Source organism: Antechinus flavipes, chromosome 1 (genome assembly GCF_016432865.1).
Source record: "Antechinus flavipes isolate AdamAnt ecotype Samford, QLD, Australia chromosome 1, AdamAnt_v2, whole genome shotgun sequence".
In the NCBI taxonomy this organism is placed as follows: domain Eukaryota; kingdom Metazoa; phylum Chordata; class Mammalia; order Dasyuromorphia; family Dasyuridae; genus Antechinus; species Antechinus flavipes.
Genome location: NC_067398.1, coordinates 700383254 through 700409274, shown reverse-complemented (window position 1 = coordinate 700409274; position 26021 = coordinate 700383254).

Below are 26021 nucleotides of genomic sequence, written 5' to 3'. Positions count from 1 at the left end.
AGCCCAGGAAAAAGAGCAGATTCCTGGGGAGTAATCCACTGGAGACTTCCTGCCATGATGATATTAAACCATTAACAACTATTCTGTGAGCCAACAAGTCCTGGATCCATCTAATTATATTATCATCTACTCTATATCTCTCAATCTTCTCCATAAAAACAGTATCTTTATCAAAAGCTTTACAACCTTTCCCTTGTCTAGTAGTTTAGGAGTCCTTTCAAAAAAAAAAAAAAAGAAGAAGAAGAAGAAGAAGAAGGAAATGAGATTAGTCTGGCATTACTTGTTTTTGATGAAGTCAGTCTGGCTCTTTGAAAGCAAATGTTCACCAAGCATCTCCTTAATGATCTGTCCTGGAGTTTGGGCAGGTATGGAAGTCAAGCTCAATGGTGTATGGTTAGCGGACCCTATTCCTTTTTTTTTCTTCCTTCCTTCCTTCCTTTCTTCCTTCCTTTCTTTCTTTTTTCCTTTTTTTTTTTTTTGAAAAGCAGGACACTTGTCCATTTGTCCTCTTTCCAAACTTCTTATATCTCCTTCACTTTCCATAATCTTTTTGAATATTACTGATAGTCACATGTGCTGGTTCTTTTCAAAGGGCTTGGTTCAGGGGCATATTGGAACAAACTCCAACCAGCTCATGAGTCGATGGCTAAATTTTCAGCCATGAGCCTTTACTCCCTTGGAAACCACCAAGTATTACAAATCGGGGCCTGGTTTATTATTTTGTTGGTTGTCTAGACTTTTAAAAGTGATGAAGAAAATGTTAATAATAGAGATTAAACTTTAAAGTGTGTCATGCTTTTTGTAGAGCCAGGTATTAAACATTTACCAGCACACCCCTGCTTTGGTTCAACTTGGCTGGGGAACTCAAATTCCTCAAGAACAACTAGATGCTCTCTTACTATTTCCTTACTTATCTTGGGTATCATCTCTGTACAAGTCATTTTTGTTCTTTCATTTCAAGTATGAAGGTCATTCTCCTTGGCAGAGAAAATGGAAGCAAAATTAGAAATGAGCAGCTCTACCTTCTCTCTGTTATCAGTTGCTATTATCCCAAGTGTCTCAAACAAAGGCCCTTTCCTTCATTTGATCCTACATTTCTCCCAATGTAGTTTAAAAATAAAAGTAAACAAAAAAAAAAAAATTGTTGTCTTGGCTTCTGTAAGAAGAAATGAGAAAAATCTATCTGCCTCTCCTTTTCTGTAGAGGTGGGGAGCTATGGGTATGGAACATGTTCCGTCACATTTGATGTGCTAATTGCTTTTATTAAATTTCTCTTCCTTTTTTCTCATTTTAATAGGATTTTTTTTTGGAATTTTCTTGGAATAATTTATTTTTCCAAATACATATAAAGATAGTTTTCAACATTCATTTTTCTATGATTTTGTATTCCAAAATTTTCTCCCTAACTCCCTTACCTCCTTTCTCCCTAAGACAGAAAACAATCTGATAGAGGCTAAATGTGTGCAGTCCTTTTAAACATAGCACCATATTTGTCATTTTGTGCCAAAAAAAAAAAAAAATCAAACCAAAAGGAAGAAAACAATGAGAAAGAAAAAAATCAAATAACAGAAGATGAAAATATTATGCTTCTCCAAATCCAGTCTCCATGGTTCTCTCTCTGGATGCAGATGGTATTTTCAATCCCAAATCTATCGGAATTGTCTAGAATCACTACATCAACAATATAGATTTAAGAACAACTTTGAGTGACTAAGTCATTTTGACTGTTTTAAAAAACCAAGCTAACTACACAGGACATATAGAGAAAGATTTTCTCTGAATCCAGAAAAGAACTGATAAATAGAAGAATGTATAGAATAGGTTTTATGTATATATACACATTTGCGTGTTGTGGTAGACATCTCTAGGGGTAGGGAGAAAGGGGGAAAAATAAGAAACTATTATATATTTATTATATATTTTAAAGGAATAACAAATTGTACAAAATAGATTTGCAGTTTCATGAGCAATTATTTTTTTTTAATTCTGCTACATCATAGAAATGTTTGTTTTGTTTCAGAAACTCAAAATAAAATAAATTATAGATAAAGATGCAAGTTTTGTGGATAGATAGGCAGGCAGATACATAGATATTATATCTTTTCCTTGGATATATAAATTATAACCTCCTTGAGGGTAGAAAATGCTTTATTTTTCATATAAAAAATGCCAAGCAACTAGAGCAGTGCCTGGCAGTCAGTAGATACTTAATATATTATTAAAGATCTAGACTTAGAGGTATGCAGTGGCTAGTTAGTCCAATCCCCCAGTTTTATTATTGGCGGATCGATTAGTACCAGGGGCTTGGAAAAGGGGCATGTTATTTTTTTCATTTTAAGTTTCCCACTCTTCCTTGCTATCTTCCAGCATAATTCTTTCAAAACTTCTCAGTCAACCATGGTAGAAATTAAGATCTCCTCTTTGGATACCAAAGAACAAGGGATTGTTTCGAAAATTCATTCCTCCATATCGCTTCCTACACGGTATTGGTTTTTTTGAATTTGGAAGGGATGAGGAAAGAATTGTTCTGTAACCAATTTCCCTCCCAATTTCCAAGAATGTTTGTAGTTAGCCCTTGATTGTTTGATGGACTGGTTATCGAGCTTCTAGATTTTTCATGGTCCAAGGATTGTTCTAAACACTTCTAACGGAGCCTGAATTTAGTGGCTTGAAGACATGTGTTCAAGCCACTAGGATGATTTTTTAAAGGTCAAGAGCCAAATCATATATTTCATAGGCAGCCCTGGGACAACACAGACAGGAAACAAAGAGACACCTCTGGTTACAAACCATGTCTGTGTTACGGAAATATGTAACAAACAATAATAATGTTCTTTCCTCTTCTTTTCCCTGCTCCAATTGTTTATATACATAGCTATTTGTATTTAGAATATGGGCTCTTTGCGACCAAGGACTCTTGTGCTTTTTTTTTTTTTTTTGCTTTTTTTTGTATCAGTGTTTATCAAAATGCCTGATATAAAATAAGAGCATAATAAATGCTTATTATTTTGTTGATTTCATATGGAGAAATCCTTCACTGGAAGGTTGAAAATGAAGATGACATCTAGACTCAGTTTCCTCATCTATAAAAAGATGGATAATAATAACAACTAATCCTTGTTGCCATTGTGAGGATCAAATGAGAAAAATGTTTTTCAAATATTAAAGTTCAATGGGTGAAAGGGCTATTGGGAAGCATTCAGGTACCATTTCCTAAACACAGACTTCCTTTATCTCCCCAGTTCTTAATGCTCCACCCTCATCTGATTGCTTTGTGTGTACTCTCTAAATATTTCCTAAAAACTTCTCTGTTTAGATGTTGTTAGGTAGGATTATAATTGGAAAGCCCAGGCTCTGAAGTGACTGTTTCTTCAAGCTAAAACAAAGGAATAATTTGACTTTGTTATTGATTTGCTATCTGACCTCAGCCCAATCATTTAAAATAGGAGTTTTTCCAGGTCCTTAGCTTAAGAGTGACAAGGTCTCTCATTTTGGAAATGACTGGGTCATTTCTAGTCATGCTGACTTATGTCTTGCCACTGAACTATTAGGAGGAGAGGGAGAGGCTTATGCCTTTGCACAGCGTCCCCTCATTTAAATCCAACTCACTTGTAAGTTAAGACATCCTCCTCCTGATGATATTGCTTCTCTTCCAGAATAAAAGACCACCACCAAAAACAAAATAAAGATGTTGAGCTATAAAGTATGTAGCTCGAAGGTCCCTTTTAGTTCTGAAGGTCTATGCTTCTGGATACTCTTTTGGCGTAAGAATGCCCTAATTTGACCCACAAAAAGGAATTATTCTTTCTGGATCTCTTAGCCTCAATCCTTTTCTTAATTTGGTCATTGGAAGAACCAAATCAAAGGGCCTCCCTTATCTTGCTATACTCATCATAGGTTACTATCATAAAATATAATCATAGATCTAGAGTTAGAAAGAATCCATGGACCATTTTAGAGATGAAGAAGTTAAGTTAAATAAGCAAGTATTTAAGAATTTACTATATGTAACTTTGCATGTGGTAAGTGATAAGGCAGTAATAAGGGAGAGAACCTAGAACTCAAAACTTTTAAAAACAAATGCAAAAAAAAAGTTTTGAACATAACTGGGGGAATATATTAAATAAAGAAAATAAAATTAGACTTTACTATTTGCCAGACACCATGCTAAGAAATATAAGTAGAAAGAAAGCCAGTCTTGCCCTCAAGGAGCTTACATTCTAATGAAAGAAGACAACAAAAAGGAATCAAAAAGTTGCGAAATGGGAGAAAAAAGATGAAGGTACCAAGAGAAAGTCCTGGAAGAAGAGTTAAGACAGACTGGAAAGGAAGGAAGATGTAGCTGACCTGGGCCTCTTCCTTAAAAAAGAAAGATCTGGGAGGAACCAATCAACCAGAGAGCAGTGCTACAAGGACAGAAGGCACTTCTAATGTGTCAGGTCCAATAGTGAAGAGCATCTAACATGGCAAAATTTCTGGAAACTCATGTAGAATCAGGAGCCAGCCTAGAATAGAGAGATGAGGCCCATGGAGGCTCTAATTACTTGCTCCAAACAGACAGAGAATATCAGAGGTAGGATTTGAACTCAATCCTCTCATCCCAAGACCAATGGTCTTTCCATTTTGTCATCTCAACACGAAAGAGGCTGGAAACAATTATTTAAGATACTAGCTGAATATAAACCATTCTCTTCTGATCTTTCAGAGACTGCAGATTAATGATAGCAAAAATTCATTCAATCCTTTAAATCCCAAAAGGCTTTTTTACATCATATGTTACTGATTGTGCTCCCAAGCAATTCTGTCCAGATAGATGCTGTGATCTTGTTCAAACAGATGAGAAAACCAAGGCTTGAAGAGGTGATGTGCCTGAAGTCATACAAGTAGCAAATGTCAGACTTGGGATTTGTAATCAAGAATTGTTGACTTTCAAAACCAGCATGCCCATCATTACACCCAGCCATCTCCCCTGGAGCTGTCTCCATATCCTTTTCCTGCCTTGGCTTATGTTAAATTAATTTAGATCTAGATTGGATTAATGAGTTGGATTCTCCATCTGCTACCCAAGATTGTTGGTTGGTCTTTGAAGTTCAGTTCCCATCTCTTAACCAATGACTTCCTTTGCTTGAAAGGAGCTATTGCTCTTCTGATTTCAAGGCTCTCCTTAGCAGAAAGTGGGATCATTGGGCTTAGTCAATACCTGACTCATTGTTAGAATACTTGACTGCTCTGGAATCTCTAAAAAATAAACAAATAAATGTGCTTTCCAAGCTTTGGCCATACCCAATGTTCCTCCACTGTCAATAGAGACTGGTGGCTGAATTTTTTGTTCCACAGATAGTTCTACTCTCCAGAGGTCATGGGTCATAGCACCAGACTTTCACCTTAATAATTTCCACATCTTAGTGTGGTTTTATCTGATGATTTCTTGTAAGAAATATTGAAGCACTGCATAGCTACACAATTTAAGGTAAACATTACTCTTCAAATCTTCTGTACACTTATTGTATGACTGTGAGCAGGTCATGTCAATTTGTTGTGCCTCAATTTCCTTATCTGTAAAATGGGAAGGATAACATGACCTTCCTAATAGAGGCACAGTGCTTTGTAAAGCTTAAAATATTATTTGAATGTGGGTAGTTTTGTTTACATTATTTTGACCTCTGTAGCCTTGGACCCAGTTTTGCATCTTCAAAATGAACAGGTTGGATAAAATGCCAATTTTAATTCTATAAATCTATAAGAGGAGCTAAACAGTGTATATGTTAGGCCAAATCAATTCATTTCAACCAGTATTAAGTCCTGACTATGTGCAAGGTATTATATTAGATTCTGGGGTAGAGAGAAGATTGGGGTGGTGGAAAAGGGCCATGATAGGATCATTATTGTGAAATGTGAAAACAATCTAAGACTGGAAATTAGAAGGGAGAGATCATCATTATGATAAAGAGGAGAGAAACACAAGATAAAAGTATAAAGGACAACTGGGTCACCCAGGACTCGTAATGGACAAGAGAAAACACAATTTAGAAGTCTAGGGACTGGAAATCATAATAAGGAAGAACAGGATGTGAAGTTGTTAGAACAAAGAAGATGTGAAATAACAACAGATTGTAACTTTTACCTAGATTAAAAAAAAATTAGAACTCATAAATCGTTGGTGATGGCAGGATCAAGGATATGAACATTTCTGTGAGTAGTTGTGATCGAATAGAAGAGTAAAAAAAAAATTATGGGAAATGAGTATGAGCTGAGGAAATATGAGCTTAGAACATTTGAGAGAGTGTTAATATGTATGGTGAAGTCCCCTAGGATGAGGGTAGTCGTTGAGAAGAAAAAAACCAAGATCCAGTCTCTGAAGTCATCAAGGAAAGAAGGAGCATGCAGATAACAGCTATCAGGATCTTGATTAAGTGTTGAATATATGTGGAGTGAATTTAGGAAGAGAAGAAATTACTGAGTGATGGTGAGAGAAGCAATTCCCAAAAATGGCAATGGGGCGAACCTCCCACCATGACCAAAGACTTTGGGTAAATGAGTAAAAGAAAGTACAATCACAGATAGAAAGGGACTCCGGGGGTTCTGTGCCATCAGGAAGAAGCAGTCTCAGTGAGAATAAAAAATAAAAAATCTAGATCCAATCAATCAATAAATATTTATTAAGCACCTACTATGTGACAGTCACAGTGCTAAATGCCGAGGCTAAGACAAAAGATGGTCCCCACCCACAAAGGGCTCACAATCTAATGGAAAAACCAACAAGCAAACAAACGTATACAAACAAGCTATGTACAGGATATGTAGGAAATCACCAAGAGAGGGAAAACTCTAGGATTAAGAGCGTTTGGAAAGGGTTTCCTGTAGAAAATGGGATTTTAGTTGGAATTTGCAAAATACAAAATATATGCAAAGTAACTGAAGGCATTCTAAAAAGGAGATACATCAATTAATAGCTATAATGACTGGAAGAGGTCCCTGCAAAAGGAGAGCTTTGAGGACCCTTGAAGGAATCAACTGAAACGACGAGGTAGAGGTGATGGGATAGACCATTCTGAGCAAGAAATATGGCCCACCGAGAAAGCCAAGAAATGGGATATGGAAGGTTGTATGCAAGGATCAGCAAATTGACTAGGTTCATTGGATCAGTGAGAGACAGTAGTAAAATAGGAGAAAGTTGAAAAGGTAGGAAGGGGTTAGGTGGTAAAGGCTTTAAATGGCAAGCAGAGGGTTTCTATTTGATTCTGTAGATAACAGGGAGCTATTGGTAATCCTTGAGTAGGCGTAATCACGTGGTGACATCTATACTTGACAACTAAAAGGAACATGGACTGGAGTAGAATTAGACTCAGGTTGTGTCATCTTGCCAGACCCAGTCAGTGTATCAAGAATGAAAGTGCAGATTCAATATCTATTTCTCCACATGCATCCCAATAAGGGACATATGAGAAACTATATCCATAGAGCACAGACCCCAGGCATTATTTTTTTTCCAGATTTATCCTTATCTGAGAAAGAAAAGAAAAAAGGGAGGAAAGGAGGAAGGAAGGAAAGAAGGAAGGAAGGAAGGAAGGAAGGAAGGAAGGAAGGAAGGAAGGAAGGAAGGAAGGAAGGAAGGAAGGAAGGAAGGAAGGGAGGGAGGGAGGGAGGGAGGGAAGGAGGCAGGGAAGGAAGGAAGGAAGAAGAGAGGCAGGGAGGGAGGAAGAGTGCGAGAGAGGGAGAAGGGACAGAGGGAAGGAAGGAAGGAGGGAGGGAAGGGAAGAAGGAAGGGACGGAAAAAGGAAGGGAGGGAGAAAGGAAGGGAGGGAGAAAGAAAGGAAGGGAAGAAGGAAGAGAGGGAAGGAAGAAGGAAGGAGGGAGGAAGGAAGGGAGGGTGGAAGGGAAGGAGGGAAGAAGGAAGGAAGGAAGGAAGGAAGGAAGGAAGGAAGGAAGGAAGGAAGGAAGGAAGGAAGGAAGGAAGGAAGGAAGGAAGGAAGGAAGGAAGGAAGGAAGGAAGGAAGGAAGAAGGAATACGTGTAGAGTGAAGTAATACCTCAGCCTCTCCAGAGGGCCAGCTCCATAACAGTTTCATAGCTGAGTCCCGGTCCAAGGCAGATGATCTGGCCTATCCTACCCTCTCCTCTGCAGCCTCCCCCAGCACACCCCCTTCTTCCTCTCTGGCCGCCTCACAGTGATAGTCAGCACATGTCTTGCTTTCGAAATCACTGGGTGTGCTCAGGAAGTTTCCCAGGGGCCTTGAGGATCAGGCCAATCCACTGGATCCAAATCCTTTATCTCTTGGTCTGTGACCAACAGGGCAGACCAAGTCCAGCTTCTGGGGAAACCGTCCTTGCCAAAGCCTGGGGCCTTCCCCTGACACACATACGGTTCCCGGGAATGTGGCTCCTTGGGAACGGGACGTGGCCCGGTCCCGGGTCCGACTTGTCCCTCGGCCCTCCCCCCTCGAGTCCAGCTCCCCCCATCTCTCCCAGGTATCCGCCAACGTTCCCACGGCCCGGCCGGCTCCTCGGCTCCCCGGCCCGGCCCCGACGCACGGCTGCCCAACCTCGCGGCTGCTCATCTTGCGCCTTGGCCTCCTCTCAGCCCATAATTCTTTCCAAACCGGCCCGTATAAAATAATCGTGTACATGAAGCAAAACAGGAGTGTCCTATACGCACTTAATAACTCTCGCGTACTGTACGAGAGGGAATTCTCCTTTATAACCCCGAGCTCTCGAATGGTTTTCATTTAGCGCGGCATTCCCGGGCCGAGGCCTCCAAGCTCCGGGCTGGCTCGGCCCGCGGCTTCCTCTTAAAAGCGCCGAGGCTCCAGATTGCTCCGGGCGGTTTCAGCTTCGTCTCTGCTTCTAATTGGAAGGTTGCAGGGGAAGAGGACTCCGGCCCAGCTCACCCTTCCACCGCAGCAGCTGGCCTGGGATCGCGGCCCCACATCCGGGGACGGATTCGCTCCCACTGACCGGGTGAGACCCACCCAGGGAACTGACCTTAGCGGCCAGAAGCAGAGAAGCCTTGGGCTCCAAGCCTGACTCGGACACTGCCAGGCTGTGTGACCTTAGGTAAATCATTTACCCTGGAGAAGTAAAAAAGTGAAAGCAAGAGGTTGCATGAGATCACTTGTAGGATCTCTTCCACCTCCGGCTTTATGGTCCTGTGTGACCCTGAACAAATAATTCTGTCTTCTCTGTCTCTGTCTCTGTGTGTTTGTCTGTCTCTCTCTGCCTGTCTGCCTTTCTGTGTCTCTGTCTCTGCCACTTTCTGTGGCTCTGTCTCTGTCTCTATCTCTGTGTCTGCTTCTCTGTCTGTCTATGTCTGTCTCTGTTTCTGATTCTGTCTCTGCCTCTTTACCTGCCTCTGCTTATCTCTCCGTATGTCTGTCTCTTTGTTTCTGTCTGTCTCTGTCTATCTCTCTGTGTCTCTCTGTCCCTGTCTCGCCTCTTTGTCTCTGTCTGCCCATCCATGTCTCTGTCTCTGCCTCTTTGTCTCTGCCTGCCCTTCTGTGTCTCTGTCTGTCCGCCCCTCTCTGTTTCTCTGTGTGTCCCTCCCCCTTCTCTCTATATATATGTTTGTTTTTTTCTGAGCCTCAATTTCCTCATCTGTAAAACGAGAAGTGCACTAATTAACTTTAAAAGTCCTTTCTATACATTAGATTTTGAGTTCTTTGGTGAAAGGGAATAGTTTTATCTGTGTGTGTGTGTGTGTGTGTGTGTGTGTGTGTGTGTGTGTGTGTGTGTATCCCCACTGTTTGCTTAGCACAGTGTGTGGCACCATAGTAGGTATTCAATAAATAAGCCCCAGTCCTACAGTCAGAAAGACCAATCTGGCCCCAGACACTTACTAGCTATGTGACCCTGGACAAGTAATCCCTTTTGCCTCAGTTTCCTCATCCATAAAATGACCTGTAAAAGGAAATGCCAAACCATTTCAATATCTTTACAAAGAAAACCCCAAATGGGGTCATGAAGAGCCAAACATGACTGGAAAAGCCTAAACAACACCACAAGGCAATCAAACATTTATTTAACACCTACTGTGTGCCTGACATTGTGTCAAACATTAGGGAACACAAAGAAGTAAAAACATTGATCCGACTCCCTATGTGATCTTGGAGGAGTCACTTTCTCTGAGGCAATGTCCTGGTTGGACTATAGCAGGGTAACTTTTGCTTCTGTCATAAACCTTTCTGCAACTGATGGACCCTCATCAGAATCATGTTTTTCTTATCATGAAACTAAATACAAAGTATTAAAGAAAACTAAAGGTTCGTAAGAATAAAGATTTAATTGTGTTTTTTTTTTCTATCCAAGTTCCTGGAGCCCCCAATTATGCTTAGAGGTCTTATAAGCCCCCTTTAGTCTTAAATCTACGATCCTATGAAGGAAAAAAAAAACCCCACAAATATTTATTAGGCGCCTACTGTGTGCCAACCACTGTGCTAGACATCTTACAAATGAGATCATTTGATCCTTATAAGAACCCTTGGAGGGAGGAATTGTTTTTATTCCTATTTTACAGGTATTTTAGGAGGAATTTAGGAGACAATTGAATCAGGCAGAGGTTAAAGGACTTGAAGGCATTTAATGTCAACAAGTTTCAATTTCCTTATCTGTAAAATGGAGATAATAGCACACGAATACCTCCTGCAGAGGGCTATTACAGGGATAAATGAGATGTTTGTAAAGAACTTGGAAAATTGTGGATTTCTATAGAAAAGTTGATTGTGCTAATTACCCCTGCTCTGTAATTATTATTTCCAAGGTGTGATTTCAGCCTTCCTAGGGAGGCCGCTCCATTCACTGGTGAAGGTTGCAGCTGTTCTTTATTAAAGCTGTCCAGAACACTGGAACACTTACCAGAGGGTCAGTGTATGCTAGAGATGAGGCTTGAACCCTGGTCTTCAGCGTTCCAAGGTCAGGTCCCTCTCTACTATGCTGCATTACTTCTCTAGGGTTGTTGATATCATCATCATCATTCTAAAAATAATAATTTTTATTATATATTATATATAAATACATAATAATCCTCTCAAAAACAAACTACACATTGTCACATGAAGAAAGAGCAATGGGATGGGAATCCAGAGATAAGACATGGAATTTGACATCAGAAAGACCTTGGGTTTGAATGTCATCCCAGATACTCATGTGCTACGTGACCATCGTAGCTCTGGCTCTTAGATATAGATTAGATAAGTCGTAGGCTCTTAGATATAGATTTGGAAAATTCTTTGAGGTTCCCTAGTCTAATCCTCCCGTTTTACTATCAGGGAAACTGAGGCACAGAAAATTAAATTAATTAAATACAGAGGCAATATTAGAACTCTGCTCCTATCAGTCCTAGTTCTGGGCTCTCTCTCTGCTCCCCAATTTTCATCCCTCTGAGCCTCATCTGTAAAAAGAGGAATAAGGCTAAGAAGTATCGCCAAGGTGGCTGTGAGACTCAGATGAGATCATGTTTATAAAGCACATTACAAACCCTTCTGTGATCTGTTATGAGGATGATTGTTTGGTCCCAGCTCATCAGTGACCTCGAGGAAGCCCCTTGGCTGCTCTGATCTCCAGTTTTCTCTTCTGTAAACTGAGACAGTAGTGCTGCGTGACCTAATGGCCTTTCCAGCTCTGAAATGCTTCGATGCTCTCCTGAAACACATCCACTCATTATCAAGCCCTTCTGTGTTTTTTCTCTATGTTTGGAGCCAAAGCGAGAAGTAAGCTTGGCGAGCCATGGTAGGACTGTGGGGGTGGGTGCCAGAGATCTCTCACCAGATCCATTCTTGGGAGGGGGACTCTGGAAAAGAGCTTAGCGGACATGAGCGGGGAGGGGTGTCATGAATCCAGGGCTGGACCTGGAAATGAAGCTCCCTGGTCTGACCCTGCTGTTGCCCTTCCAAAGGACAGTTATTTAGTAGGAAATGGCCGGCCCCCAAACCATCAGCCAGAATCACTGGACTATGGACTGTTTATTCTCATTGGTGAGAAATAGCAAACACAGAAGGGAGAGGTTTTCCTATTGGTGAAAAATACTAAACATTGGTTGCTGTCGGAAAGAGAGCTTCATTTCCAAGGGACTTGTGGGTGAGCCCTTCATTTGGGTCAAAGATCCATAGATTTGGAAGATCACACAATGTAATCAGCAGGTTTTGAACCCACTTTCTCATTCCAAAGTCATAAAGCTAACCCATTTACCATGCTTCCTAACATTCAAAGTTACCAGTGCCATTACTGTCCTGATAGAGCTGAAATTGTTGAGATAATCAATTAGCCTTTTGTTATTCTCTATTCCATATTTAAGGAAGAAGTAACTAGGAGCTCAATAGATAGAGCTCTGGTCTTGGATTCAGGAAGTCATGAGTTCAAATCCTCTATGAGGTACCCAACCTTGTGACCCTGAATAAGTCACAGTTCTTTTAGGATTTAATTGTTATAATCTATTAAATGGAAATAATAATGTCATCTAATTCACCGGGACATGAGATCACAAATCCAAAGTGCTTTGTAACCCTTAAACCATTGTATAAATGCTCATTATTACTCCTCAAATTATGTGAGGAATTATGGCACTATACAAAGTTCATTTATTCAACAAGCACTTATTGAGCACCTACTGTATGTCACACATTGTACTAGGAACTGGGGAACTAGTTTTGCCATCAAGAAATAGGAGCCAACAAACTAAAAACAAGTCCCTTACAATCTATGTCCAGAATCAATGGAAAGACACCTTGAAAGGGAAGGAATTGGCAGTTGGGGAATACCTTCCTCACAAGTGGACAATGGTGCTGAATCTGAAAGGAAACATGGATTCCAAAAGACAGAAGTGAGGAGGAAGAGCATTCCAGGCAATGGGAAACAATCAGAGCAAAGATTTGGTGTGGGCTGAGAAGTGTTGGGTTAGAGGAACAGTCTTCTCACTTTTGATTTCACGATCTCTTTACACTCTTGAAAATTACTGAGGATCCCAAAGGGATTTGTGAGTTATATATATAAAGTGTGGTGTGTGTGTGTGTGTGTGTGTGTGTGTGTGAGATAAAGCTATCAATATTTACCATGTTATAAATTAAAATGTATCAGTATTGTTATAAACATGGTTTCAGTATTAAGGACCCTGTAAAAGGATCTTAGGAAACTCCAGGAGTCCCCAGGACATACTTTGAGAATCATTCCATTTAGAGGAAGGGCGGGATACACATGTAAATAGATACATGCAAGATAAGTTAAAGGAGATAAAGAGAAGGGGAAAGTGGGAGGGAGGAAGAATGAAAGAGAGAGGGAGGGAGAGAGAAAAATGAAGGTAAAAGAAAGGAGAGAAAGGAGGGAGGAGGAAGAAAAGAAAGAGGAGGAGGAAAAGGAAGAGGAGGAGAAAGAAAGAGACAGAGGAGAAAGAGAGGGAAGGAGGAGGAGAAGAAAGGAGATAATAGATTCAGAGATTGATTCCTGTAGGAGATGACACCTAAATTGAAAAGCCCTGTTTGGTCTAAGGAGATGGCATCTCTGTATCTATGTCCTGGAAGATGGGCTTTTCTACTCTATTCTTCTGATTGGGCCTTGAACAAATTACTTTTCCCTCCCTCTCTCCCATCCCCACCTGAGGGAAAGAACCGCAGATTTGTTATCCAAACACTGCGTTCAAATCCCAAACCATGTATGTTTCTGTCCTTCTCCCACTCCTATAGCCCTCAGATAAGGCGAAGGCGGGCCAACCTCTGGAATTCCAGCAAAGTAAAATATTTTAAATATTTTTTTTTAATGTTGAGATGTAATCTTTTTAGTTAGAAAAACATGTTTTCCTCACCTTCTGACCCCAGGATGCACTAGAGATTTGGGAATCAGTGAGCTTGCTCCGAGCCTCAACGCCCTGATGTTGTTGGCTGTGAATCCCCATCCCAAACTAGGGAGAGCACTTTGGCTCTGAAAAATTAGCTTATTCCAAACATCCAAACCGACTAGTTTAACACTCCAGGACTTCCTGCCATGGTATGAAGTGGCCCATGTGGAGGCCAAAACACACGTCCCCAAACCCAACTTCCCCATTCCTAGGCTGTTTTTATGCCAGGAAACTCCCCTGGATTCAGGTTCAAATGAACTCTGTCTCAGAAACTCACTAGCTTTGAGATCATGGGCCATGCACTTAACCATACCAGGACTGTTTCCTCATCTTAAAAAAAAAAAAAAATGAGTATAATTAGGGCAATGAAGTAGTACAGTGGATAGAGCACAGGTCCTGGAGTCAGAAGTCCCTGAGTTTAAATACAGCATCAGATACCTCCTAGCTGTATATCCCTGATTGCCTCTCCCCCCAAAAAAATGGGGAATGAGAGGAGATGCAATAGCACCCATGTCAGAAGGTTGTTTTTAAAATCCAATATACTGTTTGTAATACATGACGTGCCCTGAACTTTTAAAAAATCTATATAAATGCAGCTACTGTCCCAATCCTTAATTGGGAAACTAACCTTAACTCTTCCCTCTGCTTTATCTCCAATTATCTTGTATCTGTCTTGTTTGTCCATAATTGTGTATATGTTGTCTCCTCATTAGACTTTAAGCTTCTTGAGAACAGGCACTGTCTTTTGCCCTTTAATATATGTATATGTAGATATATAATATAGTATAAATATACATTTAATATATATAGTATATTAATATTTTGATTAATAATAATTAATATTTTAATAATTTTTATATATATATAAACATGTATGAAGTGACTACTATATGCCAAGCATAGATTGACTGATTCAGAGCCTGATGGTGTGGTTCAATGGGATGAGCCCTTCATTTGGGTCAAAGGTCCATAGATCTGGAGTTGGAAGATCACACAGCTACTCAATGTAGTCAGCAGGTTTTGAACCCACTTTCTGATTCCAAAACCATCAAGCTAACCACTGTATCACCTTTTCTAACATTCAAACCCAGGTCTTTTGATTCATTTGATCTAGTGCTTCTTACACTGAACCACACTGTCCAACAGACATCAGAAAAATCAGTCTTTTTGAGCTAATTTATATAAAAAGAATTTCCAAGGAAGATTCCAAAATCATCAATACTTAGAATCAAACAAAATCTCTGAATTACATTAAATTTAACTGAACTTTGATAAACATTTGCTCAGAAAATGTGGGCAATTTTTTTTTTTTTTTGCACACTATGACAGGCTATGGCCTGTCAAAGCTAGAGAGACCTCAAGGATGACCCAGTGCAATCATCTCCCTGAATCTCAGCTATATCATTATAGAAAGGGTAACTCTGGCCCTGTTGGGGGATCCCCTAACCCATGAGGCAGTCCCTTCTACTTCAAAAATCAATCAATACTCATGTAAAACCCTTTATAAACCTTAAAATACTATATAAAGGATTTCAGTGACTATTAGGATGATCCTGTGGATTTTTTGAAGCGGATGCAGCTATGACCTGTGGGGGTAATTAGATCACTAGAGTGAGTAGAGTGCTGTTTCTGGAGTCAGAAAGACCTGAATTCAAATCTAGCCTCAGATACTTAAAACTTACTGTGTGTTCTAACAAGTCATTGAACTCCAATTGCCTCGTTGGGGGGAGAAAAAGATATTTAAAAAAAAAAAAAAACTCCATATCTGACACTGCTACCTGTCTACCCTCCCAGGGAGGCAACATTTAGTAAATCAGCTACAAAAATTTTGTCAATCGTGAAGCAATATAATGAGGACCAATGGAAGCACTTTGCAAATCTTAAAATGCTATGCATTTTATTATTATTATTATTATTATTATTACTTACTTTGAAGTAATTTTGCTTTTTTAAAAAAACATACTAGAGTTTCCACTAGTTCAGGCTGGCCCTCTCCTCACCCTAGGTTGGTGAAACTCACCTATATTCAATTTAATTCAATAAACATTAAGTACCTACTATGTACTAGACACGGACAGGGTTAAGTTCTGAGGATACAAAAAAAGAAGCAAAAAGTCCTCTCGAGGGGTTTACAATCTAGCGGATCCCCAAATATCTGAATTATTGCTTTCTTTTTTTTTTTCTTTTTGGTTTTGAAGGCATTATTTTTTTTGACTTTATTGCATTTCCAGTGCTTAGCACATAGTAGTTTCTTAATAAATGTTTGTTGACTCGCTAATTGACTGTTAGATATAATTTTGGAGATAGGTTAAGAAAATTTTGCTCCGGACTGTAGTCTAACTTCATTGGCCTAAAAATCCCTTTGTGTCCTAGGCCTGGGGAACAATAGAGCTGAAGCATTTAATAATGTTCTAATTATGGAGCCAAGAGTCTGTGATGAGTGAGTGTGTGTGTGTGTGTGTGTGTGTGTGTGTGTGTGTGTATGTGTGTGTGTGCTATACCAGGAACACTAGTTTGAAAAGTATTTTAGACTTAGAATAGTGTTGGGAGGGGCCCTAGAACAAGGGATGTGAGGGCTGGGAGGGGCCTTAGAACAGGAGATGCAAGATCTGGGAGGGGCCTTAGAATAGGGGATGTGAGGGCTGGGAGGGGCCTTAGAACAGGTAATGCTGAAGCTGGAAGTGATCTTATAAAACATTTAGTCTCTTCCTCTCCATTTACAGATAAAGAACCTGAGACCTAAAGAGGTAAATCAGCTTGCCCAATGTTTCAGAGAGAATAGAAACCACTGGCATTTCGATGGCACTTTAAAGTTCACCCATCACTTTACAAAGACCTTTTTCTTTCATTTTCACTGCATCCCTGTAAGGTGCTACTGCACCATCCATATCTTCATTTTCTTTCTGAGGAAATCAAAGCTGAGATAGGTAAGCAACTTCTCCATAGTCACAGGGTTAGTTTGGGAGTCTGGGGTCAAATCTCCACAGTCTCTCTGGCTCTGATCAAGAGCTCTGGCCACCATCCCATACTGTCCCCCCTTTAACAGAGCTCCCCAAACCAGGATTTGATGAAGACTTTCTAACTCCCAAGCTGATGTGCTTTCCTTTCTCCTCAAGATGACTCTCATTAGAAAAGTCAGATAACAACAAACAAAAGATTGGGACCACTTAGGTGAAGCTTGGACAGAGGAAACTGCAACAGGGCTGTACACAGACAGGTAGAAATAGTTGTGAATTGGATTTCATAGGGCCAACAGAGTCCTTCCTTGCTGGTTTAGGGTTGGAGTGAGTATGTACCCCACTTTCCCCTGTAGCGGTCAAGGGTTGGCTTGGCCAATGGAGATAGTGACTGACACTATATTCGGGCCTGGTTGTTCTGGCAAGAGCAGCCATCGGGGCAGTTGCTCAACTGCAAAGATTTTTTTCAATATGCAGGACTGACAGTTGTTTTGTTAGCCAGGCTTACTGTCGCGTCTACCGCTGTATGTTTGTTGTGGTTCTCCCACTGATTGTCAATTGTAGGGTATAATGGCAGAGAATGTTGTGGTATCTTACAAATCTATTGTTGTGGGTTCTCATAAACTTTTATTTGTTGTCATGGATAATATGTGGTTGTTGGGGTGTAGGAGGGGAGTGGGGATACTAGGTTGAGTTTCTACTTGTATTCTTGCTTTGCTTGTGGTTATAGAATTCCTAGTGTGTATGAGTATTTGGAATTCTGTATGTGTATGCATGTGTGTATGTGTATTAAAACTCTCATGGGAAAAAAAAAAAAAAAACAAACATAATGATGAAGCAGAAAGACTTATTCTGAGTAGAAGGAGAGACCTGAGTTCGAATCGGGCTTCATACACTAGCTGTGAACATGTAAAGAAGGAAAGAAAGAAGAATTTAATTTTAATTTAATTGATCTACTATGTGCCAGGCACTGTATTGAGTGCTTTACAAATATTAACTCATTTGACCCACGCAATAACCCTGGGAGGAGATGAGTGACTTCATTCATCTGAAACTCAGTTCCTTCATGAGTAAGATGGAGAGAAGAATACTGGCTGTACCCACCAGGCAGTACCAGCCTCACAGAGTTATTGTATATGCATTGCCTAAATAAACATATATGTATATAATATGTGTGTGTGTGTGTGTATAGAGAGAGAGAGAGACATATAGGATATATATGTATATGTGTATATATGATATATATATACACAAATATGTACCGAGAATTGATATATGTTCATCTATATGTCAGTATGAAAGTATGGATGTGACATGTAGGGCAGATATAACAAATATATATATTATGTATCTATGTGCATAAGTATTTCTATGTATCTGTATACATATATATGTGAATTGTATATATGCAAATTTTAATGCGTATTGTGTGGTGTGTTACGTTGTATATATACATGTGCACTTGTGTGTGTTGATGTGTATAACATGTATTGCGTTTGTGTCCATCTTATATACGGAAATGTAGATAGACTAATTAGCATATAACTCTATGGATAAACTAACATATATGTGGGTTAATTATATATAATGTATAATTTTATATAATAATTAATTCATGTTATAGGCTAGTAATCTATCATTATCTATATAGAGAGATGATAGATGGGTAATACAAGCAAATGCTGAATGGGGTCAGGAAGAGACATGACTTGAACAACAGTAGCACAAACCAAATCTGAACCCATAGTCTTCTTGGTCCAAAGTTCTAGAGCCTAGCTTCTAAGTAGCCAGGAACTCTAAAAGGTCAAGATAAGGGCTGAGCATTCTGGACATGGGGAAAGCCTGAGCAAAACGGGAGGTAGAATGTCACGTTGAAGGGACAGAAGGAGGTTAGTTTGACTGGAATGTGGTATGTGGGGATGGGGGGGAGGGGAGTGGCATGTGATAAGCTTAGCTAGAAAGACTAGAGGAACTTTGGGAAGGACTCTCACTACAAAAGACAAACTAGATTTTTATCTTAAAAGTGATAGGGAGTTACTGAAACTTCTTGAGCAGGGGAGGGACACAGACCTTTCCCCTGCTTCAGCAAAATCCACTTGGCAAATAGACCCTGTGCCATGAGGAATTCTCGTTTTAAATGAAAAATAATTTCAGAGAAATAGTAAATTGTCTACTCAGTCATTTATTCGGATTATTACACACCTACCCAATTAAGGCTGGGCCTGAGTCATTAGCACATAATCAAGGACCACCCAGTGAACCTATTTGCAGAATGTAAAACACGCCTGTGAGATTGTGCAAACCCACATAGATCCTCCCCCAAGTTTTCATCAGTTTCTTACTGTCGGAGTTAGAAAGTCCAAGAATGTCTTTTGGGTCTGCTCCTGCCGATGAGGAAAACGAGTTTCTCATCCATTCCAGCTCCCCAACAAGCGTCATGGCATTCCAGGTCTTGGGCAATAGGGGCCGAGGGTTGTTTATCTGTTTTGATTTTTGCATCGTGTCCAAGCTGAGGACATCTGTGAAGCGTTTCCTTGCTGCAAATATGGATTTTGTTTTTTTGCTGCTTGGCCCAAAGAAGCGCCAAGAAGAGAGAAAGGTCGTGGAGAGGGAGTGGAAGGTTCCTGAACAACAGCAGTATAAAACGCTCTCAAAAAAACACACAAAAAAACAAGCAGCAACCAGGATGGGTGAACCAGTGATGTCTCGCTTGACACAGTGCCAAAGACCAAGAGTGTTACCATGCACGGCTGGTGTAAATCTCTACCACATATAAGAGGCAGACACCCCAAAGCACCTTGGGCAAAGAGGAAGGTAAAAGAGAACAGGCTCAACACAGAATTTCAGAGCACCAGGGTTTGCTGGGACAATGAGGCCATTGATAACCAACTTGGAAGGGGTGGGGGAGAGAGGGAAGATGCTGAGTGAGAATGAGATCTGCGTGGGAAAATGATAATCCAGCTTTTCTTCCTCCTGTGTCTTAGCCACCAAGAGACAGTGAGGCCGTGACAGAATGAACCTTAGCTCTCAGAGGGCAGAGATATCAATCACAATGAAATTTAGAAAATGGAAGGGAGGCCCAACCCCCAGGTAGGGGCAGGAAAAGTCTAGAAGCAGAAATAACAAGAATAGACCTTTTTAAAGTAGATTGAAAACTGTTTGGAGACAAAGATCAAAACTTCAGATTTGGGAAGCACTTTAATAGGTGTCTAAACACCTCATTTTACAGATGAAGAAACTGAGGCAAAAGCAACACGTCTGACATTTTCTCAGCCTAGGCAGGGCAGAGCTCCTCAAACTTCAATCTTGTTTCATTTTCATTAGGTAAATCTTAAGAGAGTTGCTTGAGGCTCAGAAAGGAGAGGGCCTCAATTTCTCCATTTGTAAAATAAGGGGATCAGCCTCTCAGGTCCCTTCAATAATCTTTAAGTTCTATGGCTTGCCTATATACTTAGCAAGTGTCAGGAGAGGTATTTGAACTTAATCTTCCTCTACACTCACCCTCTGAAAAGGAAAACTGCTTAAAAAATATTTAGAATGTGATTTGTAACCTGGAGTCCATAGATCATCCCCAAAAGGATTCATGGCTAGATTTCATGGAATCTACCAACTTAGTACATTTACTATTTGGATAACTGTATTTTAATAGAGTTGGTTTTCTTTGGATTATTCTATTTTTATTTTATGTATTAAAACCAGAATTCTGAGAAGGATCCCTGGGCTCCGGGAGTCCACTAAGGGGATCCATACCATTAAAAAATGGTAAAGGACCCCTGCTTTTGGAGACTATAACTCATTTATTTTAAGGGGGATGAGGAGGAGAAAGTAACAGCAAGGAATAAAGGGGGAAATTGTAGATTTCAAGTCAAAGGGTTTTTTTATTTTGTTACTCAGTCATTTTCAGTCATGTCCAACTCTTCATGATCCCATTTGGGGTTTTCTTGGAAAAGATATTAGAGTGGTTTACCATTTCCCTCTCCAGCTCATCTGACAGATGAGAAAACTGAGGCAAACTGAGTTAAGTGACTTGCTCAGGGTCATATGGCTAGTAAGTGTCTGAAGCTAGATTTGAACTTGGTTTTTTTTTAACCCTAGGTCTGGTACCTTATTCATTTGAGTTCAAATCCAGATTCTATCATTCTTTACTACTTTGGAGCTTAGTTTTCTCATTAAAATAAAGCAGGGACTGATCTCGATGTCATTATTAACATCTCTTTAGGCCTCAATGTTTTTTCAATGAAAGGACTGACTTCTAAGATCTTTTCTATCTCTGCCTCTAATCTTATTGCCTATTATTGAACCAGGATGAGCAAGCAGACATGGAAAGATTAATATCTTTTTCCAAGAGTTCATCAGTCCATCTCCTTCTTCCATTCTTTTATACAACAGGTCTCTATGTCTCAGAAGTCCTTCTTCCTCATGTCCATCTTGTAGCATCCCTCTCTGCCTTCAGAACTTTGTCCAGGTTCTGATTCTTCCAGGAAGCCTTCTTGTATTTCCATAAGGATTAAAATTATCTCCCACTTTGCACTCCCCTTTGTCCTCTTCACTCCCTATCTTGTGTCACATTTCCAATCATAAGAAAAAGATCCAAGCTTAAAGTTAGACAAGACTTCCAAAGACAAAGTTGCTAGCTGAACAGAGCAGTAAACTGAGACCCAGAAAAAATTAAGTAATTTCCCAGAGCCATGGAGCTAGTAAGTTTTTAGGGTAAATAATCTGGCTTTATGATCTATTATCCCCTAAGATGAGAACTCCTTGAAAAAAGACTGGTTTCATTTTATCTTTGAGCATGTTCTGTGTGAGAGAGAGTGTGTATGTGTATGTGTGCATATGTACACATATATGTAGTGTGGGTTAGGGCAGAAGTCATGGAGTAGACATGAGACTTTTATTGATTTTTTTTTCCTTCCTTTGCATCTTTTGCACTTAGCACAGTGCCTGGTACCTAGCTGGCACTCATGGGACAATGCCAGGCATATAATAAGAACTTAATCAATATTTTATGAATTAAATGAGTTTCTCTTGCATCAGAGCAAGAGGTCTTGCTGAGGTCTAGAAGGGTAGCTTGGCTTATTCATGGTCAAAGAGCAAGTGACTAGGAGGACAAAGATTATAGATCGAGGGAAAGTCATCCCACAGCATGGAGAGGAAGCTTGGAATCAGAAAGAACTGGATTCAGATCCTACCTCTGATACTCACTAATGTTATCCTGAGCAACTTCTTCATCTGTAAAAGGTGGGAATTGCGTATGGGTTGAGTTGAGTTAGTCTCAACTCAACTTTCTGCTCTAAAGTTGCCCCTATAGCCCTAAGATATCTCCTCTCTTTGGACCTCAGTTTCCTGTTCCATAAAAAGGAGAGGGTTGCCCTTGATGATCGCCTCAAAGGTCCCATCCAGTTTCCAATCCTATGATTCCTCTGGACTTTTCTGAAATGACTCACATTAAAACCTCCCCACATTCTGCCCGAAAGGAATCTGAAGCCAGCAGGGATCAAATCCACCCCAGTTCTCATTACACTATAAATCTGGGACATTATCTTAGCAAGGGTGGGGATGAGGAGTCAAGGAAATCGTCGTGAAATCGTTCTCTTCTTGGCCTGGCCAAAAATTTCTCTCTGTCTGTCGCTCCATTATTCTAGGTTACAGCTCTTGGATCAGTCTAAACAATCTCCCTCCCCCGCCTGCCTTCAGTGCTATAATTAAAAAAATATTTAGTTCTTAATGTACACAGCTCGCTTTGGGGAGGGGCGCAGCTGTCAGGTGGTATTAGAGAAGGAGGCCTCTGGGAAGGCCTTCGATTTCACCGTTGGCACTGGTCATTCCCAAAAGCCAAAACAAATATGCTGCCCAGAGCTCTGACTATGGTGATTAAACAGTGCTTCTTACAGAAAGGAGTTAAAACTAATGTCTGGCCAGTGGTCCTAATAAAGCCCCGCTTTGACATTAAGGATTTTCCTTTGTCTTGTTATCCCCATCTTCTCCATACTTTCATCCCACTCCCTTTGAGTTGGATTAATAAGATATTATTAATCAATCTATCACATGATAAAAGCTCCCGAGAATGGGGCTGTTAGAGAGATAGAGATAACGCAATCTACGGATGTTCCAACTTCTTAATGTTGTAGCCCCTAGCCATGACAGTCAAGTAAAATCAAAGGATACCATCCAAAAACTATATTTTAAAATGCATAAAATAAACTAATGAATAAAATGTGTAACATAAACTACTAAACTACTGAGGAAATCAATTATATTGAAATAGAAGCTATCAAAATCGGTTTTAAAGTGTTCACAGGCCCTAGGTTAAGGATTTCTGTTCTAACACAACCTTCTTATTTTACAGATGGAAACTGAGGTATAAAAGTTAAAGTGATTTGCTCATTATTATACAAGTACTAAGTGACAGAATCAGGATTTGAATTCAGTTTCTCTAATTCTCTTTTCCTTGTACCACAGATTTTATTAAACATGTATGTTAGCACCACAGATCAGCAAGCATTTATTAAACTCCTATGTAAGTACCACATATCAGCCAACATTTATTAAACACCCATGTAAGCACAACATAACAGTAAACATTTATTAAACACCAGTGTAATCACTACATATCAGCCCACATTTATTAGGCACCGAGGATTGTACTAGGTGCTAGAATTACACATACAAAAAAAAAGAAAAGAAAAGAAAAGAAAAGAAAGAAAGAAAGAAAGAAAAAAGAAAAATGGAACAATTCTTACTCTGAGGGTTGTTACATTCTAGGATCAGAGAGGTCATTCGATATAACCACTGATTTTCCACACATATAAAAATTAAGCTCTAAAGGCAAAAAGTGCCCAAAGTAGTAAAAAAGATAAAATAAAATAAAATAATTATAGCCTCATAACTAGAAGGTACTTTAAAGGCTAAGTCCAATATTCATATTTTACATATGGGGAAGGTTAAATGCCTTGCCCTGTGTCACACACATCATAAATGTCAATCAGGATTTAAACTGAGATCCTTTGGCTGCAAAGCTATTACTTTTCACTGAAACATGTTATTTTAACTAAAAAATCAGGATTTGAATGTGGGTCTTCTCTCAAATCCAGTATGGATTTCATTTCCAGCTACACAAATTTACCAATAAATGCTTATAGCGACCAGCATTATATTCAGCAATATAATTTGGAATCCAAACTAAGAATATAAAATTGTCTTCCTTCAATTGTGACGCCATGGTGGACAACGGATGCATCAGAGATGAATACATACATACAGATGTGTATTGCATAAATACAGATGTTCATGTGTACAAATACACAGGCATATATAACTAGTTTAAACAACATGGCTGAAAAAATCATGCTAAAAGGCATGGGAGCAAGCATACAGTTTTCTTTTGTTCTATTGGTGACTGGCAAAATTTGAGAACATTGTTGTCTGGGCAAGCGTTCCATCATGAAATTGAGGTGTTACATGGATGAGTTCCTCTGGGCAACCAAATATACACCTATATGTATATACACATACAAATATGTATGTTATATACATATATATATATACACATACACACACATATGTATATATAACAAGTATATAAACCTCTATGTATATACACATACCAACATGTAAAAAGGTTTTATATATATATGTGTGTGTGTGTGTATAATATATAAAACAAGATAAATACTTATACCTATGTACATATGTATGTATGCAAGTTTTATATATACATGTATATATTTAAGAAGTATATAAACCTATGTGGATAAAAACATACAACTATGTATATATAGGCATATTGTACATGTGTGTACATACACATACTCTTTGCACCCACTTCAGATACTCACCTTGATTATGATACTGGTTCATGAGATCATTGATTTAATGAAAAACTCTTTAAAAAGAGTCATAGGGGGTTGAAGAGAGGGAAGGTTGAGCTGAGCTTTAGGGAAATCTCTCCAACATCAGGCAGATAGTTTGAAATAGAGAGAAATAATGGAGGAAGAGCCGTTAGAAGGTTTTTTCCAAGTCCTGGCTAGGGATGCTGAGCTCGGACACCCTATGTTCTCAACACAGATGTTCTCTGTCTTATAGGCTTCCCAGTTCTGGTGCTATCTGTTCTCACATCCTTCTTACATCTCTTCCTCTCTGATCTAAAGTCTAGCTCTCTCTAAGTCCTATTACCCTATGAACTGGGAAACAGAAACACTTCACACTTTAGCTGAGCAAAACATTAAAAATCATTAGTAGACCATTAACACTGACTTTGCTCCTCCATCCTTGGTGATCTAACTTTCCTATCTCTGATGCAAAGGCTGGGATAGGGCACAGCCCAGGTATGTCAGCCCCTCAGCAGGCCCCAGCAGGCCCCTTAAGTGGGTGTAATGATCACCATAAGCCCACACTACTCAATCCTATCAAGGCCTTTAATCTCTGAAAACCACCAGAATTGGAGTATTTTTTTTTTCCCTGCCTGTGTTCAGAAAGGCCTTAGGAGCAAAGGGGTTAATGTTTCAGAGCCTTCCAAGCAGAGATGTTTGGATAAGTACACCTGATATTCTCCATTCTGGGGGCCTGGGAGACAGACAGTTTATGTGTATACACTTTATGGGGCAGACTTTGTTACAGACGCCACAGAGGAACTCCCAATCGCTGCAGGAAGTGGAATATACACAAAAACTCAAGAGATGGAGAAAATATCTGGTAACACACCCTGCACTCCAAGACTTCTGTCAACAAGGCAGGTATCATCAGGAGCAGAGATTTCAGTGCCCAAAGCAGAGAGCTCCTCAAATCCACGTTGGAAAACAGACTTTATATGCATATATCCATTGTGTGTGTGTGTGTGTGTGTGTGTGTGTGTGTACATAGTCATTTTTCTATTATGTTCAGTTCTTTGGGACCCCAATTTGGGGTTTTCTTGGCAGAGGTATTATACTGGTTTGCCATTTCCTTCTCCAGCTCATTTTATAGATGAGGAAACTGAGGCAAACAGAGCTAAGTAACTTACCCAGAGTCACACAGCCAGTACGTATCCAAAACCAGATTTGAATGCAGGAAGAAGAATGTTCCTAATTTTCTATCCCAGAAAAAATCTTTAGAAGTGATCATTTTATAGGCTAGCTTGTTTTGTTTTGTTTTTTACAGATGGAGAAACTGAGGCAGAAAGAAGGAATGTGACTGACTCATAGATGTCAGAGTTGAGGTTTAAACATAAGCCTGCTAAGTCCCTACCAAATGCTTTTTTGGTTTCATCAC